At 42.9% G+C, this 20551-nt stretch overlaps 1 pseudogene; it reads right to left on the reverse strand.

Moving 5' to 3' along the window:
• Positions 1-17700, reverse strand: part of LOC114631414 — a 26819-nt pseudogene extending 9119 nt beyond the window's left edge.
• Positions 17701-20551: the final 2851 nt, after the last annotated feature.

Genomic DNA, 20551 nt, shown 5'->3' on the forward strand with positions numbered 1-20551 from the left:
AAAAAAAAAAAAAAAAAAAAAAAAAAAAAAAAAAAAAAAAAGAGTTCACGAAATTCCTAGGCAAATGGATGGAGCTGGAAAATATCGTCTTGAGTGAAGTGACCCAATCTCAAAAGAACATACATGGTATGCACTCACTGATAAGTGGATATTAGCCCAAAAGCTCACAATTTCTAAGAAACTACGTATAGACCACATAAAACTCACATAGAAGAAGGAAGACCAAAGTGTGGATGCTTTGGTCCTTTCTAGAAGGAGTATCAAAAGTTTCAACCAGAGCTCCCAAAGTCTAAACCGCCAGCCAGAGAGCACAAAGGGAGAGACTCATGCACCTGTATAGGGAATTGACGGTGACTTTGTTAGACTTCAGTGAAAGTGGGGGGCCATGGTCCCCGAAAGTTTGGATCCCCTACTGTGTGGGAATTCGAGAGCAGGGAGATGGGACTGAGAGGATGTTTGGAGAACACCCTCACAAAAATTAGGAGGTGGGGGTATGGGATAAGGGGTTTTGGGGGAGAATGGGAGAAGAGATAACATTGAAAGGTAAATTCGTATAACATCCAATAAAAAAAAACCACACAGATAAAGGGTCTAAAAAACAATAAAGAGAGGGAGAGAGTTTACTTATTTTAAATTAATTTCAAAAGTTTCTAGGAGTTCCTAATTGGCTAAGATCCTATTTTAAGCTCTCCATAAAAGAATTTAAGTCTCTGTTCAATATTCTCAAGAGAGAGGTAAACCCTAATTTTCCTCAACAATTAATTGACAAAAGAGAGGTTATCTCACAAAAAGTAGAAGAAGCTATTACTAATCGATATATTATATAGTCTGATTAGTTGTTGGTGGTGCTATAACAGTCCTTTGACAAAAGATTATTAATATAGATTTATATATCCTTAAACAGGGTCTTCATGACTCTCTGAGTGTGGAAGGAGCGACTGTTGGTACTTCTGCCCTGATTTTACAAGAACTCTCAAAAATTGGCTTTAAAAACAAAAGAGGGGGAACGGTACCCCCTCAGAAGGAGTCCCCCTGAAATACTCTCCATCATGCCTTGTTCATTTTATCTCTCTAAAGCTGAAAGCTCATGGAAAATCTGCTGCTGACTGCCTCTGGCACCACCAAGACCAACAAAACTTTGCCACAGATATGGGGAAGGACCCTCTTACCCTTGAAGGGAATGGTCCAGACCCAGTTCCCTTATGGGCTGAGGATTGATATGCCTGCTTGATTCCACAGAAGGCACAGCTAACCGACTACCAAAAAGATTAATGAAAAAAATAGATACCCCCACAAAGCCAGGTACAACCATAAATAAGATGAATAACAATTTACATCCAGGGAAGAGAAATCTCCCTGAGAATCCCCTTCTTTTTCCTTTCCAGGTAAAAATGAATCACCCGTGAAGTCTGCGGTTAGAAGTTCTAATCCAGATGCTGGCCTCCGAACTTATACTACTCAGACCTTTGAAAGGCCACTGACAAGAACATCAAACAGCTAGAGATTGACATATCTAATCTGAAGAAATCCCTTGTTTCCCCATCTGAAGAGACCTCCTAAAATCACAAAGATCATTATTGGACTTGATTTACTCTAGTACAATAGAAAAGACTGTATACAGCTCTTGATCGTGTACAACCCTCAAAGAAGAAGGTTGCCTTTACATAGACAAGACAAGGAGGGTTAAAGAGAGCATGAAATAGGTAGTGAAGCCTAAGAAAAATCAGAGACAGAGACAGATGAATGCTGGTACAAGAATTGATTTGCAGCCTCTCCAAGGTTGTCAACTCTATTTCCTTCCAACTTGGGACCATTATTTGAGTTCTTTTTGCTTTTTTCTGCTGGTCCATGGCTCTCAAATAGGCGGACTAACTCTGTGATACAACAGATAAATAATTTGGCAGCAAAACCTACTCAGATACATTATCATAAGTTAGCTATGGAGGACCACAAGACTCAAGATGAGGTTGTTACTTTATACAGGGTGTTTCCAAAACCCATCTCCACCCAACCTAAAAGGGGGGACTTCTGCCCCTAGACCAAGCAGAGAGGGGCCACCCAGAACCCCCTCTGACAGGCAATCTGAATTCTTGCTTAGGCTGCAAGGCTAAGCACTACAAGGGAATATAAATAAAAGTTAAAAATATCTATCTGGGTTCCCTGAGGGACAAGCCTGACTGCATAGGGGTTGATGTCAAAAGTATCCCCTCTCCAGGACAAAGACATCGACAGGAGGACTGGAGCCATTACAAGGTCCCCTTCAAATACTGGAGGTCAGGCCTCTATCCCCACCTTCACAAGTTTAGAATTGCCACAGCCCTTATATACTTAGAGAAGGGAGGAGATGTCAGGGGCAGCCCTGCTTAACACTGTAGGCCTAAAATCAGCCATAGGCCTAAAATCAGCAATAGGCCTGTCATACATGTATACTAACACCAAGTCTTGGGTCTCAGTGGAAAAACATTGAAACAGATGGCTATAAGCTAGTGTCAACAGGCAGCTTTTGTGGAAATTTATAAGCCTGAGTAGTCATAGACCTTGTAAATAGGTAGCCTTGGCAGACAATACCAACTTAGATAAGGACAAGTGAGTCACAGGCAGAGTCATAGTGACTTTTCCCCTGAACCTTCACCCAGCCGATACTTGGTTCTGAAGATATCTGTATTCCCCCTGAACACCCACACTCCAGTGTCATTCCCTTCCCCACATCCTGCCTTTCTGTGTTTATACCCCTGTGTGAATTAATTATGATTGAGAAAAAAATTTAAAAAAAAAAGACCTTTATCTTGTTGAATATATTTTTCTGTGTTTAAAAAAAAAAGAAAACAAGAGAATCATCCTGGTGTCTGAAAGTCTCTGTCGCAAGAGCTGTAACACTAGAGCTGTAACACTTGTGGAGAGATCTGTTCTCCCAGAACCTTCCTGGGGCACCAAGCTGCTTCCTCACCAGCTAGCTGGCTTCCTATCAGCCCAGCCCAGGCAGGCTCAGTGCTGAGAGACAGGTGCAGCACCTGGGAGTGACCGAGCAAGAGGCAGCAGTGGGGGCAGGCAATCTCTCCTCCCTACTCGTGCTCTGTACTCTTTGGCCCAGACCTTTCACACCAGGCCTGGCCAGAGACCAACGGACAGTGGAGACACAGGCAGAGGCAGTGGCAGAGACAGTAGCAGACCCTCCCTGCTCTCACTCTGTCCTCAGCCAGGAGATCATCGTGGGACACCCTCGAACCGGGGACCCACATTGAGGTAAAAAAAAAAATTTGCTGTCTTTCTAGGCAAGTTCTCTGGGCCTTCAAGGTTGGGACATAGTGCTGATGTGACAGGTAGGTCACATGTGACAGAACATGAAATGATGGGGCTGGGCTCTACTGCCTCTTCAATCACACAGCAGAACCCACACTCCTCCAGCTTTCCCAGAGTGAAGGAAGCAGAGGAAGAGAGTAAGCAAAGTGGTCGCTCACTCTATGAACTGGATAGAAGGGTCATGTACAATCTGCAGGAACCCAACCATAGCCCAGGACAGTAATGTACTATCACATCCCATCCTCTCATATAGGGGGAGACGCACTGAGCAACAAGATATGACGACTAAAGTGTTGGGCAGAGCCCTCCCATATCTAAAGGCTTAGAGAAGGTCAATCTTGTGTAAAGATGCTGTCAGGGTCCCTGTGTCCTTCTTTAACAGCAGTACCTTGAGTTCCTGAGTGGGTTGTGGGAGTCTTGCTGGGTTTTGGACAGAAACTCTGTCACATCAATTGTCCCCTCTTCTTGTAGCTCTTCCTCCTCATCTTCCTCTTCTTCTTGGCCTAAGGTTCAGGATAGTCCTCCAGGACCCCCTGGCCAAATGTTTTCAGGATTCAGCTGCCGCCAGGAAGTTGGAGGCATGGTGGGTTCTGGGCGCCACCAGCTGTCAGCTAGAGACCCAAAAAGATCAGCTAGCACTTGGCATTTGACTGCATCAAACAGCTCATTCAGTCGACCCAGCAGACTCCAGCTCTGTTGGGTAAAGAAAACTGTCAGGATCATACCATCATTACATGTCAGTCAGCTTGTGCTGGGCTCTGCTATGCATACCTCATCCCTGGCCAGAAATGGGAATCAAAAATACACTTAAATCCAGGTATGATGGTGTACCCCTGTTATCCCAGCAATGAAAGCTAAAAGAGAAGGATCTTGCAATCCAGGCCAACATTACCTACACAGTGAAACCGTCTCAAAAAAACAATAACAGAGAGAAAGAGAAGGAAGGAAGGACAAAAGAAAGGGAATGAGAAAAGATATTAGAAATGTCTAGATCTGATAGATATAGAGGCAAATGTATGAAACTCTATGTCACCCAGGCCAAGGCAGGAAGATCACTTGAAGTTGTCAATAGGTCTGCATGACTTGGTCTCAGTAAAACAAAAGTGAGAAATAGAATAAGCTAGTTCACTACATATCTTCAAAAAAATGAAACAGTGACAGAGCCTCTAGGCACTGTGGCTCACTCCTGCAGACACAGCACTCACTGAAGCAGATAAATAAAAGTTCAAGGCCCAGCTAAGTTCCATAGTTTGAGCCCAGCCTGAAGAAAACAACCAAACAAAGCAACAAACAAATGAATAACAAAAAGAAAAAAACATAAAACAAAAAAAGCAGAAGAACAAAAAAACAAAAAACAACAACCAAAAAAAAAAAACCAAGAGGTGCACACCTTTAATCCCAGCACTCAGAAGGCAGTGGCAGGTGGATCTCTGAGTTTCAGGATAGCCTGGTCTATAGAACAAGTCCTAGGACAACTAGGGCTATACAAAGAAACCCTGTCTGGAAAAACCAAACAAACAAAAAACCAGGGAACCAGAGGAGTGTAAGATACAGCACACAGTGATCTGCAAAGCCACAGTAACGGGGCAATTAGGAAATGAATGGCCCACAATGTCAAATAGATACTATTTCTAACACAAGAACACTGTTAGACATATATATACTACAAAATAATCCAAAATGTTTTCAAAACCGTCTATAAAATAAATACAGTATGGATTCAAAAGTCAACGGATACTAAGTTGCACAGGTGTTTACTGCAGTAACATAGCCAACAAAGAGATCAAGGAGTAGGCTGCAGAGACGGCTCCGCCTGTAGGAGAATGTGCTGCTTTCACAGAGGACCTTACCTCACGACAGCTTGAAATCTGAAGCTTGTTTCTTAGGTACTATATTCACATGAACACACTGATTCACAGACACATAGACATATGCTTAAATGTAAAAGGTGTCGGAGCAGCAGCTCAGTGGTTAAAGCACTAGATACTCCTCTAGAGGATCAGAGTTTAATTCTCAGCACACACATGGAGTGTCACAAACATCTGTATGACTCCAGTCTCAAGGGATGTATCATCCTCTGCTGGCCTCCATAAGTACCACACATATACACACACGAAGGTAAACACCCATATAAACACACAAAAAAAAGTTTAAAAATCTTAAAAAACAAAAAAGGAAGAAACAAAGAAAAGAGCTACAAAAGAGTAGTCAATGGTGGGTGGAAAGCCTGCCTTCCATGTGCCCTGCCTGGGTTCATTCTTCAGCACAGCAAAATACAGATCAAAGAAAACAAGAAAAATGCAAATTTTAACAATAACAAAATGAATAATATACTTGGGTTAAGATGTTTATCCTAATGAGATAGAATACTTAGACACTGAAAATGATAAATATAGAATGAAAACACATTCAATGAAATTCCTACCAAAACCACAAAGAAAACGTCAAGCAAAAAAACAACAAAAGTTCTAAAACTCACAAAATACCACAGCTCCCAACAGCCAAAACAATCTCAAGAAATGGGAAGTTAGAGAAATTACACTTCCTTTCTTAAATACAAAGTTTAATAATCAAATGAGCACAGGGTCTAGGTTGCCACATATCTTTAATCCCTTTGCCCTTTCTCAATCTTCATGAACAACATGCACAAGTGTGTTATACATGTATGCCAGCAATACACACAAAACAAATGTCTTTAAGTTTTTTTCCTCTCAAACCAGTGGTGGGTGCAATCACCTTCAATCCTAACATGCAGGATTAAAGTCCCAGTACATAGCCTGCTCTACAATAGTCAATTCCAGACAAGCCAGGATACAGTGAGACCACATCTGAGAAAAAAAAGTTGAGGCTTTTTTATTTAACTTCATTTTTTTTTCAATTTTACAATAAGACATAGGCTGGGGAGTCAGATAGTTCTGTCAGTAAAGAGTTTGCCAAATAAACATGGAAGATCTGAATTCAATCCCCAACTTTGATGTAAAACTCCAGGTAGTGGTGGTGCACACTTATAATCCCAGGCTGGAGAGGCAGACAGGTAAGTCATGGGACATGCTAACCAGTCAACCAGGCCAGATTTGAGATACATCTTTAGTCCAAGCACTCAGAAAGCACAGGCAAGTGACTCTCTGTGTGTTCAAGGATAGCTTGGTCTACATCAGTAGTTCTCAGCCAACCAAGCAACACAGTGAGACCTTGTCTCAAACAGGCAAATAAATAAACAGAAAAACAATATAGAACCTTCACTCAGAATGCTTCTGTGAGGTCTAGGCTGGACAATACTTGGAGCAAGAGTCATCACCATCACTTGTCTCCTGCATCCCTTGTCACACAGGGACAAAACCATCAAGTACTGCAAGGGCCTCTTTGACAAGATGAGTACTGCTTACCCCACCTGCTGTTTGCTCTCCCTGAACAAAAGCACATGGAGTACTGGTGATTCCCCAAATTGAACTGTATTATGAGATTCTCTTCTGAGTTCACAGTGGCACACATCTATAAGTCATTTTTCATGTGTATAGAATACTTTCAGGATCTGAGCAGTGGAGACAGGATAACCAGCAATCCAAGGCTAGATCCTATTACGGAGTAAGTTCTAAGCCAACCTAGTCTACACAAAACCCTATCTCAACAAAAAGCAAATGATCAGTGCCACATGCCTTTAATCTCAGCATTTGGGAGGCAGAGGCAAGCAGATCTGAGTTCAAAGCCAGGCTGGTCTCCAAAATGAATGCCAGGACACCCATGGATAAAGAAACCCTGTCTAGAAGAACAAAAACAAACAAACAAAAACAAAACAGAATTTTTTGGCCTCTTTGAAAAAAATCTGAAAGAGAAGAGTAGCCAGTCTCCTCTGAGTCAAACAAGTATTTCACTTAGCCATCAATAGAGTTACCTTTTTCTTCCGTCCATTCCTGTGCTCATAGACTAGCTTGTCTTTTGCGTGTGAGATGCCAAGGGCTCTTCCAATCATGTTGTTGAGGTTTTTAGGCTGTGGAAACTCTTTTTAATAGGTCCCTAGAAGCCAAGAAAATAAGAATTAAATCATTACAATTATTTTCCTTTTGAAACTCCATAAAGTAGATAGGTAGGTGTAGGCGTGTGTGTGTGTGTGTGTGTGTGTGTGTGTGTGTGTGTGTGTGTATCAATCAAAGTCACTCTGGGCTGATGATGTTGGCTCAAGCACTCAATGGAGTTAGGAGTCCTTGGAAAGGGGTGGATGGTCAATAAACTCTGTGAGTCTGACATCTAAAAGAAGGTACTGAAAAAAAACACACAGGGTAGTGATGAAGAACATGTTTTACCCAGCATTCAGATGGCAGAGGCAGGCAAATCTCTGTGTTCAAGGCCAGCCTGGTCTACAGAGTGAGTTCTAGGACAGCCAAGGCTATGCAGAGAAACCCTATCTCAAATGCTACAACAACAACAAATCCAACCAAACAAACAACCAAAGGGGGAAAAAAACCTAAAATTATCTTCCACCTATACGCAGAAGAGATCTAGACCCTCCTAAAGCAGTTTGCAGAGTTAGAAGGACAGGCCTCTTGTAGATCAGGATGAGATTCACGCAGGGGAGAGAATTTTGATCCAAGGACCCTTGTTAGTAAACTGACGTTTGCCATTTGCATAGAGTCAGTCTCTCGTGTCTCCTTGGGTGCGCGCTGATTGGGACTTGAGATGGGGGTCCTCTTCGTGGGTCCTTACATCTGGGGGCTCATCCTGGATTTGTGCGATCACCCAGGACACCCAAAGACCTCTTGGAGGCAGATCTGTATGAATGGGAATGGTATGTGTCTGAGTGAGGTGCTGATGCTTTTGCTGTATTTTGGCTTCAGTTTCTGGCAGCAGTCTTTGCTGCTTCTGTATTTTGGGCAGCTTTTGCTGCTTCTGTATTTTGGGCAGCTTTTGCTGCTTCTGTATTGCAGCTGTCACTATAGACTGTAAGGTCTTAGTTGACTGTGGGAGGCAGACGTGCCTGGAACCACAAGCTGTGGCCCTGGGGGGACACCTCAAGGGTGGAAGGGAGTCTGGGAAGCCAGACTGCCCTGTTTCTGAATGGAGGAGACAGAGTGCTCCTTCTCTGGGGGAAGATGTGGAATCCTTCCCCATCTGAAGTTGCGTTCAGCTGGTTTTATAAAACCAGATGCGGGAGAGTGAGAGTGTGTCTGTCTGTGTTAGTCTTGTGTGTGTTTGCATTTTTGTTGTAAGTCTGTTAAGTTTTGACATGGTACAGACTGACAGACTGTGACAACATCACTATCTTTGACTCTAGACCATTAGACTGACGGTAGGGTGAGAGGACGGAAAAAAACAAAAAAACAAGGAGAGATCTGTAATCATGCCTCCACTCTCAGCTAACCCCAGCACTCCACACAAGTCCTCTCTAAAGCTTACAGGAAGGGCTCACAGCCAAGACAAGGCATGAGCCAACTCTCCTATCTCTCTGACATAAGGGAAAGGGGCAACAGATACCAGAAGGCAATATCTTCCTTTCACTCATTCTCTCATTAACCTCTGAACAAAAATGCCTGAGATACCTCATCTAGCAGCAGCTCCTGTCAGACACAGGGCTTAGGTGGACCACAAGGAGGCAACACGGCCCAGCGCAAAACAAAATGAAGTGCCCATTCACATAGAGAGTCAGAAATCTTCAGAGGAGAAGGCTTCAGAAGACTTCTCATTTGCCACCTTCAGTGTCTGGGATTACATTCAGCTCATCCCCCTCCACAGTGGAACTGATCCCTAGAGTATCATGTGCTTGGTTCATCATCATCACTTGGGAGGTTTTCACATCGCAGTGGGTAGAGTGTTCTTCAATGGATACCTAAGAACACCAGCCATGTTCAGGTAGGCTCTGCATTTAATTCTTATGTCTTTTTAAAAATTCATTTATTGCTGAGCAGGTGTTGAAAACTTTTAATCCCATCACTTGGGAGACAAAGACAGGCAGATCTCTGTGAGTTTCAGGCCAGCCAGGGGTATAGAATGAGACCCTGTGTCAATAAAATATACATATGTGTATACACATGTATATGAAGTCAGAGGATAGCCCTGGCAAACCTGTTCTCTCCCTCCACTGTAATGAGGGGTTGGAACTTGGCTTTATCTACCAGACTTGGACATAAGCGCTTTTACCAGCTGAGCCATTTCACCAGTGATGTAGTTTGAAAACATTCTTCCAAAACTTCTGATATAACCTGGTTATCTAGTTTGGGGTATTTACCTGGGGTAGACTTCTGTGTCAATTAGCACAATAGAGGGTCCTGCCTGCACCATTCTCCTAAATGCTGTGTTATGAGTCATGTAAGAATCAAGTAGTTACTAAACAGTACTTAAGGAAACTCAAGGAGACTTGAACCCATCTTGCAGCCCTACTTTAACTACAGATATGCACAGACACCACACCCCCAGATCTTCAAGATGGGTAAAGTCCAGCTGCCTCACTCCACCTATCTTAATGGCCATGATGTTCTTAGCAGTTCTATTCCTTGCACTAGTCATGAACAATAAAACTACCAGCTACCAAAGAAGACATTGTGTCTCTATTTGACTTTCTGAAATTCCAAGTGTGTTTGGGGCTAAGTCCAGCTGTAATGTCGGAGCTAACCCTCAATGCCACTCAACCTGGCAGAATAGGATATTCAAGGGATTCCCCAAAATCCATCTACATGCAGGCGTGCTGGGTTCTAGGTGGACATAAGACATACTAGGCTTTCTAACAGGCAAGGCAGAGACTCACAGATGTAAAAAGTTTAAACTACTTTCAAGAATAAAGGCTTTACCTACAAGGCCGGCCACTGTTCTGCACCTCACTTGTCTTCCCTAGTCAAGTACATCAAAGCCAAATCTAAGCTTGACTCTCCTCACCATTCACCATGCTTCAGTCACCCTTCCCAGCCTCCCTAGGGGCCACCTCTGATTCAACCTCTGCAGCTTCCTGAATACCATTGGGCCAGACAAAGCTTGATGAGAAGCCGCGCGAGGATCCTTGTCACCCCGAAGTGTAGGAATCCAGTGGCCAGAGGCGCGGAGATATGCTGGCGGCCAGCACCATGAGCCACTTGGCAGCTGCCATTGAAATCCCACCATTCCCATAGTCCCAGACCACGAGGGCTCAGCAACCGGCAGCAGTACCATATGCCCTCACTGTAAGCTCTTTGTTGGTATTTGAAACATAGTATCCTTTACAATAGTCTTGCCTTGCACTTGCTATTGCTAGTTAGCCAAAGATGACCTTGAACTACTGATCCTGTGGAGGGCAGGGAGTACAGGGTGTGCCAGCACACCTGAGTTTTCAGTGCTGGGGGGCTGAATTCAAGCTAGGAAAATACTCTTGCCAACTGAAATGCATCTTTAGCCCTGTGAGGAAGTTTGAATGAAGCACAGCTATGCTAATTTGCTTATGTAATATCAATTACTGCTTTCCTGCTATCATTGCAGAGTTAATTGCAACAGAAAAACATGACAGCAAAACCTGAAATATAACTGGGCATGGTGGCTCATGATTCTAACCCCAGCACTCAGGAGGAAGAAGGCAAATCTCAGAGTTCCAGGGCATCCTGGTCTACATACAGAGTTGAGGCCAAGTAAAGCTACAGAGTGAGAACATATCTCAAAAAAAAGCCAGTATATATAGTATAAATACATACTATACACACACACACACACACACACACACACATATATATATATATTATATGTATACGATATTTACCATATACATACATATACACACATACATACATATATAATACATATATAGTATATTAGATTTATTAACTTAGAGATATTTCTTTATATTTAATTTATATTTTGTTAATTTTTAGTGTATGTGCATGTTCGTGGTTCTCATTCCACCATGGGTGCCAGGGATTGAACTCAGGTCATCAAGATAGCATGGCAATAACTATTCCCTGCATTGCCAATTCAGCCACTCTCAGAGATATTTCTGTCCACTTCTGGATCAGGCAGAGCATCGCCACTAGACAGAATCAAGGTGTAAAGGATCGGGGTCTTCAGGGGAAGTTTAGGAGCTTGGGCTTTGCTTATATTTTGATTCATGGTATTACTATATAGCCCAGACTGAACTACTGATTGTGTAGCCCAGGATGCCAAAAACTTGTAGCAACCCTGTTTTTGTCTCAGCCTCCCAGGAGCTGGAGTACAGATAGAAGCTGACATGTTTAGAAAATGAAACTTTAAAGTACCAAAAGACAATAGAAGGAAACCCAAGACAAATGGGACTCTGTGCAAGCCACAGTATCTTTGAAGGAAATAGGAGACTATCAACACCTAAAATATTGGAGCTCTCAGCCAGCATGTGGCAACTTACTCAACTTACCATATTCAAAATGATAAGACATGGTCAAGCTCACTGGAGATATGAAGAAAAGAAGAGCTATCGAGTCAGGTAAGCACCCCCCACATGTGAAAGCCACATATCCCTTAATCAAGAAAAACACAATTGCATAAGGAATGCACAGGAAAGAGCACACTGTGACCTTGGGCCTGGGCAGACTATCCTGCAGGATTTCTAGTGCTCCGTGCCTCAGTTCAGGGCAGGAAGGAAAGATGCACAGGACATTTACAGGTAAGGGGTTTTTTTGTTTTGTTTTGGTTTTGTTTTTGTTTTTTGACATATTCACCCTTATTTTGGAAGGAGGCTTTGGTAAGAGATTGGTGGTAGTATGGGAACAAGTCTGGAAAAGAGATGATTTGGTTTTTCAAGATAGGGTTTCTCTGTATATTTCTGGCTCTTTTAGAACTTTCTCTGCAGACCAGGCTGGCCTCAAATTCACAGAGCTCTGCCTGCCTCTGCCTCTCCAGTGCTAGCATTAAAGCCATGCTCCACCACAGGGTGGCATTTCTCTAAAACCTAAGTCAGGTACTCAGAAGGGTTGCAAATATGTATTTCTACTACACTGCTGCCAGAAGTCAGGGCTGTGATAGAGCAGAGGGCAATGAACTGGAAACTGCCTGGAAACATGGCGGCATCACAGCCACAGAAACTGCTCCCCACACCTTTTCTAAGCTCTTGACCTTCAAAGTACTGTACAGAAACTAAACTAAGCAGGCTCATTCCAGATGTAGCCAAGACTCTGTGACCTAAAATGCTGTTCTTTCCAATAGGCAGAAGGATATGAACAGGCAGTCCCAGCAGGCAAGAGAGCCTGTCAAGACAAAAAGGCCACCAGGAATGTTGGTCTTGGCAAATGGAGAAAAGACTTAAGTCTGAGGGAAAGAAAAGATGTTTCTGTGCTCTGACTATTGACCCTATCCATACATGTTGACCTGAGGTGAACCATCCATCATTCATCTGGGTATTGAGATATTCCTCTCTGTCAAAAATATTGCTAAAGATTGTCAGGTAGACTTTAATGACAGTAAAGTGTCTTGAGGTACTGGGGAAGATAGTATGCAAGCATCCAATATGGAGAGTACTAGGCTGGGCCAGGGCTTTGTTCTGACCCTGTTTCAAGCATTTACCCTTTGAACAAGAAGAGCCCAGAAATTCCTACTAGCCTAGAAGCTACTCCATCTAGTGCTTAACAGCTTAACTCTTCCTAACATTCCTTTCAGGCCACATATGGAGGCCCATGGAGACTGTATTGTCCAAGGTGCATAACCAAGGACCATGAAAAACCTATTATAAGTATTTTCTCACTTGGGGTCTGTGTTCTCTGCCAAGCCCACCCTCATGACTCACATTCCAGAAGCATGCCCCCAGTACAGGGTTTCACTGCCACCCACATACCCATGCATCTCAGGCCAAATTCTTACTGAAGGCAAGACTCATCCTGTCTTACCTCGAGAGATGGTCCCTCTGGGGGCAGGGTTGACATGCATGGGTGAAAATCAGGGTGAGGGAAACTTGCATTGATGCTGCCTGTGTTGGGTCCGATCTGAAGAGAGAGAAAACATACAGAATGACATGTTCTCACCCTTCACAGTGGACAATACTGAGTTAATTCACCCTAAGAATCCAAGTGGACCTCAGGAAAATATTGGAGAGTCAATCCCAGGTTCTGAGGACAGGGACAGCCATGCTATACTGTAACTGGCTTATAGACACACCAGAAACATCCTTGTAGAAGATTCCCTTCTGACTCTCTAGAAGCCCTCAGACTATATCTACCCTTTATGAAGTATATCATTGCTTGGTTTCGTTTTTCTGACAGAGCATATCAAATAGCCCATGCTGGCCTTTAACTCATTATGTAACCAAAGATAATTTGAACTCTTAGGCCCAAGAGCTGGACTCACAGGTCTATGTCATCACATCTGACTTCTCTATGAGTCTTAACACACATCCTAAATGCTTTGCTTTAGTCCTTTGTTGTTGCTGTTGTTGTTTGAGACGGGGTTTCTTTGTGTAGCCCTGGCTGTCCTAAGAACTAGACCTGTAGACCAGATGACTTGAGTTCAATCCCCAGATTCACACAGCAGAAAGAGAGAACTGAAAGTGCCACAGAACACAAATAAATACAACTATAATTTGATATGTTAAAGTGATCAACTTGTCACACAGAATGTTTCATTTAAGAGACTAAATCCTAAAAGAGAAAGAGAGAGAGAGAGAGAAAGAGAGAGACAGAGACAGAGAGAGAGAGAGACTAAATCCTACTTAAACGGGACCTGCAAATTACATTAAATTTTACTTTTATATTTACTTATTTGTGTACGTGTACATTGTTACAAGCCATAATGTGCATGTCAAAGTCAGAGAACTCTCTGGAATCCATTCTTTCCTTCTACCATGAGTTCTAGGGCTCAGACTCAGGCATTCGACCTTGGCAACCAGCACCTTTACCTGCTGAGCCATCTTTTCAGTCCACATATTACCTTTTGTTGTTGTTGTTGCCACAGAGTCTCACTATAATAGCTCTGATTGGCTTGGAACTCACAGAAATCCAGCTGTCTCTGCCTCCCGAGTGCTGGGATTGAAGGCATGAGCCACCACACCTGGCCACAAATTACTTTTATAAGAAGTTCCAAACTTTTGAGACACCTGAAGTAAAGTTAAACAGCCACAGCAGCTTGGAGCTCTGCCCCCGCACTGCCTCAGCAAGCCTGTTCCATCCAAGTGTACGGGATACAGTCTTAGCATCACACTAACCACCTGCCTTAGTGGACCAGAGCATCTTCCCATGCACACACCATGGGTCACTACTCTACTAGAAAGAAGTTCTTAGGGTCCTACAATATCACCAAAAGCTTTCTGATGTGCAACTAGAAAAAAAATGTGAATTCTTGTTACTGATCTAGTGCTTCTTTATAGATTTTAATACAGGGATTTTTGTTTAAGTTATTGTACATGTGTGTTGTCTGTAGTGTGTTGTACATGTCACCCTGTATGTGGAGGTCAGAGTACAACTCTTAACACTTCTGTGTGAGTTTCAGAGATCAAACTCAGGTCATCAAGTCCATGCCACAAGTACTTTTACCCATTCAACCCCTGATCCAGTGCCTTTTAAAAGTTATGTGCTAACTACGTAAGACTGAGCTTGGTGTTTGAGTCCTCACCCTTGTGACAGTACAGCCAAGAAATATTCAATACACAAGAAAGGGCAGAAAATTCACAGAGAGTGGAAAACCAGCCTGGGCTATGACATAGAGTTCAGAGCAAGTCTGTGCTACTATCAAGACACTGTTTCCATATAAAATAGAGTAGAACAAAACAAGAAGATTATTGATAGATATATTTAACACTCCCTTGGTTAAAAAGCAAGATCCAAAATTAGACCATACTATATCCTGTAGCTACTTAATGGTAATGTGGACCGTTCCTTTATAAGGAGTCAGGCCCTGCTCTAAGGTCTTTACATGTATGACCTCATTTGGTTTGTGGGATCCTGTGAGAAAGGTGTTTATTTCACCCATTGAAATAATAAAGAAGCAGGGTACAGAGAGGCTCAGTCATTCAGCCAAGACCTTCAGCCAGCCAGTGAGTATAAAACCATCATGTAAACCAGAAATCTATGTCTAGGTATTCTGTTAAGGCCACACTGCCTTATACAAGACAGCAGTAAGAATGTCACCTCTCAGGCTAGGTGGTGGTGGCATACACCTTTAATCCCAGCACTCAAAAGACAGAGAGGCAGACAGATCTCTATGAGTTCAAAGCCAGGCTGGTCTACAGAGCTCTAGGACAGCCAAGGAAGAAACACAGACACACAGGCTCATAGACAAACACAATAATAAAAAAAAGGAAAGAAAAAAGAAAAAAAGAAAAGCAGAAAGGATTTTGATCAGAAGTGAATAGGCAGGAAGGAGCGTTTTGGGAGAAGGGCAAAAAACATGTACAAAATCCAGGATAAGAGGCAACATCAGTTCTGAGCTAAGGTAGGCAAGGAAAAGATTTTTGGAAATTACTCTGAGAGGGTCAGAGGACTATACACTGCAGAGGCACACTCATAACCTTCCTAGTGTCCAGTCACATAGAAGAGAGGCATGGAATCTCATTCAGTTCATTTCTTACCTTTTCTGAATGAGTCCAGGCTGAACATTTCTGGCCAGGAGAGAAAGCTGGAATCCTGAGAAGGAGGGTCAAAAGGCCATGAATGCTGATTACTACCCCTGGTTCAGGAATCTGCAAAGACTGCAAGAGCATAGAGATTATACAGAAGACAAAGGGAATGAAGTTGAAAACTAGTGAGCCCTGCCGCGCCGCTGCTCCCCAGGCTTAAGAATTCAAAGGCCAAGCCAGGGGGTGGTGGAGAGCACTGTTAATCCCAGCACTCTGGAGGCAGAGGATGGTGGATCTCTGTGAGTTCAAGGCCAGATTGGTCTATAGAGCTAGTTTCTGGAGAGAAACCCTGTCTTAGAAAATCGGGACAAAAAAAAAAGATGAGAAGGTCAACTGTCCTCGATGCCTTCTAACTGATAGCTTTTGCTGTTCTAAAACTCCCGAAGCCTGTTAAACAATAAAGCAATAAAGGGTGGCAAGACAGACACAGTTCCACCCAGTTACAACACTTGGAGATTTTCTTGGGCTTTCTAAGAAGAAACTAAATTCCGTATGGACCTTCTATAGCAAATGGTCTCAGGGAACGGGACTAAGGACTGCCCAACAACAAACTGGCTTACTAGGCTTTTAGAAAACCTAGTTCAGCCCTTTGGAATCAGAACTGACTGAGAGTTCAGGTCAAAGGATAGCAATGTAATAAAGTTTCATAATTTAAAAGTTTTTTATGGTGAAGTCTCTTTGAAATGCATAGTAAACTTCTAAGTAATAATTGTTAATGGTGTTATTAATAATAAATTATTAATACTACATTAGAGCACAGCTACTGGCCAGAGGTCTTGATGTCTTTATTCCCAAGACAGGGTTTTACTATAGAGCTCAGGCTAGCTCAAACTATCCTATTTCAGTTCCTGAGCACTGAGAGTACAGGCATGCACCTCATACTCAGTGTTTGTGTACATTCTACCGATTGGTACATTCTTCCTTTCATTTTTTTTTTGTAAATTTGCTTCACTTTCTGAACTGTGATCCTCCTACATCTACCTCCCAAGTGAAAGAACAAATGTATGCCACCATGCCTAACTTTTATTAATACATTTAACTAAGGACTCTATTTAGAGAGTACAGGGAAAGTAGCACTATTACTAACAGTATTACTTGTAATTCAGTAATACTGTTTTGTAAAATTCTCAAACTCATATTTAGAGATCTTCATAACAATAGCACTCCTGGAATAGAATTAGGTCCAGTAACCCTTGTTAAATTTAGTTTTTAAAAAACTCTACATAATGTTTTGCACCTTAGGTTAATGTGCTAGGAGACTAGAAGGGTCTCCATTCCTGTTCCTGACTGCCAGTCTCTTCCATTCACAACTTGTGGGGATGTGGGCAGCAAATCTTTTAAACCCACAATATGACCTTCTCTTCCCCAGGGATGCTGGAAATTTCAACCAATAACATATGGTGCTCTACAGAGAGAAAACGTCAATATAAAATCAATGACAACACCACTTACTCAGAGAAGTTACATCCTATCAACAGCATCTATGCAAATTAAAAGGAAAAGAGTGTAGTTTGGGGTCCTAATTTTAAACAAGACCTGAGTATCTTATGGTGTTTGTTTGTTTGTTTGTTTGTTTGTTTTTTGGTATTAGAAATTATAGTCAAGGCCTTGTTCATGCTAAGCAATTGATTTACCACTAAGCTATAGCCACAGTCCATAAACAATACGTCCTTGCTATGAAATTTTAAGTTAATCTGCATGTAAACAGACTTGGATTTTGTTTGAAATTTGGTTTTTGGAGTTTTTTTTAAACAAAGTTTCTCTCTGTTATCCAGTCTGGCCTAGAACTCACTCTGTAACCCAGACTGTGATTGAACTCAAAGGACGCCTCTTACCTGAGGCTACCAAGTGCTGGAATTACAGACAGGAGTCACCATGCCTAGCACAGTTTTGTTTTTAAAGTCTCTGGATCCTCTCTTGTCAACAAAGTTTCATATACCACAGTCTTTTCCTGTCTTCATCTCAAAAAATATAAAATTCAAGATATCAAATCATTTCATTTTATCATATTCTAGAACAGTTCACAGAGACCCAAAAGAAATGTGCTTATCTTGTAATGTGGTAATGTTTTTTAAAATATTTGATTCAGTCTAATACAATTTATAGAGATACATAAAATTCTAGTATGCCAAAATTTCTTTTGTGAGGAAACACAATTTCTAGTAGACTGCTTGTGTGATGTTTCCAAGCCAATAATATTGAACAATACTCCTAAGAGGGCCACAGGCTTTACAGTGTGGCTGAGCAAAATGCACACCACAGCTCTATGAGCAGGGCTAAGTAACCTTACCTTATAAAAGCAGTGAGGGGCTCAGATTTTGCAGGCTTCTGAACTGGAATTCTCTCCTTACTACTCCTCATCACAAGGCTGGGCCTCCTGGAAAATAACAAGTGACAACCTTCACTCAGAGGCAAAACTACACCAATCATAGAAATCAAAGTACTAACTTTACCAAGTTTTGATACAACAGCCTCACTCAAGAGGCCCTTGACCAGTACTAGACCCACCAAATGTGAATTGTGCCACAAAGCATCCATTAAAAAAAATGTGAAGAACAGTTTCTCCAAGCCTAGAGCAAAAGCTCCTTCACTTTTCTAATCCCATAATGGCTATAATACCAATCTATTTAAAATTATATTTCCAGACTTGGAAAATTACAATCTCAAATATCTCAAAAAATATTTTCACAATTTACAAAGAACACCCATAGACTTGACCTCATATAATCCCTGAAGCTAAGCTATGAAGAACATTCTCTCCCAGAAAAAGAAATTGAAGCACAGATATATAATTTACCCAGAATCCCATAGCATCAGGCAGAATGGAATTCCAACCTCATGGTTTATATGTTTGTATTATACTATTTTTCTTACATATCAACCTGTATTCTGCATGTATCATGTTCAGTCTTTGAAAGAATAAGTGGGGTTCAAAAGCTGATAAAACTTTTGGACTATAGCTTCATAAATAAAATATTGAAAAGTTATTATCTTTGGGTGCCAGGTGGGTTATGCTTATATAGATACAAACTTTGGCAAAGAATATATAAATGTGCAAGTAAACAGCATTATCATAAATCTAACTAATAATAATATATAAAATCAGGAACGAGCCCCTCTGCCTGGAAATGTCAGATTCTGAGAGTTAAGTATAAATTATAAGGTGTAGTCAAGAGTTCATTGGTACATGGCAGTGGAGTCACTGCCTTCCAAGAAACTGCTGCGAGGAAAATCATCAGAAAATGTGTAATTTCACTCTGGCCAGTAGGTTGCATCCAAAAACAAGTCTACTTGCTGCAGTGCATGACAAGCACCCATGAACGAGTCTGTTGCAAGGTGAACAGTCTCTGCATTGGAAAGCCGCAATTAAAAGACCAATGCTACTTACACAAGGACTATCTAGAAAGCGCATAGACTCCGTACTCTTGGCTTTAGGGTTCTGAAGACCCCTTGGACTCCACTGCAAACAAAGGACCCACCATGCACTAGGTCTTCCCCTGCAAAATAGGACAAGTCACTACCAGCAAACAAAGAACACCTCACCCGTTATACCCCTCCCACTGACAAGGTCTGTACAAAAGGAGGCAAACCAGAAAAGTAAGAAATGCACCAGGTTTCCCTTTGGAGGAACCGTCCTGACTGCGCAGTGGGAGGAGGGGCAGACAAAGGTCTGGGGTACTCTGGAGGCTTCCTCCCGCCCAGCCTCGGGGGGGGGGGGGGGGGGGGGGGGAGGGACAAGTACCCCCTGAGGCGAAGGCGACGTGAAACCAATGAAACCGCCTCTCTAGGCCTCAGCAGAGGCCCTGGCAGGGAGGCCAGCCCAGGCAGAACTGTCTGGCCCGGCCCGCCCAGGCTCCAAGGTAACCCAGGCCTAGGCCTGCGGACCCGCTGGCTTCCTAGTCTCCTCAGGCTCGCCAGTTCCTCCTTCCCACTCTCCACCAGGCCGCCGGCCGGACTAGGGACCCCTCCTCTGGCCGACCACCCTTGACCTGGCAGGCTGCTTCTTAGGGGCTCGCGACAGTCTACTGCCTAGGCTGTCCCTAGTGTTCTGAGTTCACAGCGCGAGATTGTCAGTCTGAGCCTGTACCCGGCACTGGCTGGAGGGCGCGCGGCTGTAGCCCCAGATGCAGAAGGGACTTCCAGCAGAGAGGCCAGGGGCACGGGTGGCCTGTGCCATGGGAGCTGGCGGGAGCTGGGTCTGGATGGCCATCTCTGGTTCCTTTCACCATTCTCAGCCGCAGCTCTGTGTTATGCCTTTTCTCTCCTGCATCTCCCCTTGGTTTTCTGCACTTTTAAGGGAGGTGAGCCATTTTCCCTCACAGAGATATAAACCAGGCAAAGGATAGGGTAGGACTTACTGCTAGCTTAGGGGGTGTGTGGTGAGGGACAACTGCGAGCCTAGGCCACACCACCTTTCAGGAGCAAGGAAAGAGGGTTTTCCTATTTATGCACTGAGCAGAATGAAGCATGGGTTCAATGAAATCTGCCTTCGGTAGAGGAAACTCAGTGGCGTTGGTCAGTAGTTCACAGCTGCGAAGACAATATTTGAGAAGGTGCCCTTTTGTGATATTTGGAGAACTAATACAATAGCTTGTAATTTAAAACAAAGAAACTATTATGTGTATACGTACGGGAATGTACCAGGTGTCACGTCATCAGATCCCTGGAAGCTGGAGTTATAGGCTGTTGTGGGCACAACATTATCTTAGGTTTTCTTCTGCTGTGGTA

This window comes from Grammomys surdaster, unplaced genomic scaffold (assembly GCF_004785775.1).
Source record: "Grammomys surdaster isolate TR1022 unplaced genomic scaffold, NIH_TR_1.0 362, whole genome shotgun sequence".
NCBI classification, from domain to species: domain Eukaryota; kingdom Metazoa; phylum Chordata; class Mammalia; order Rodentia; family Muridae; genus Grammomys; species Grammomys surdaster.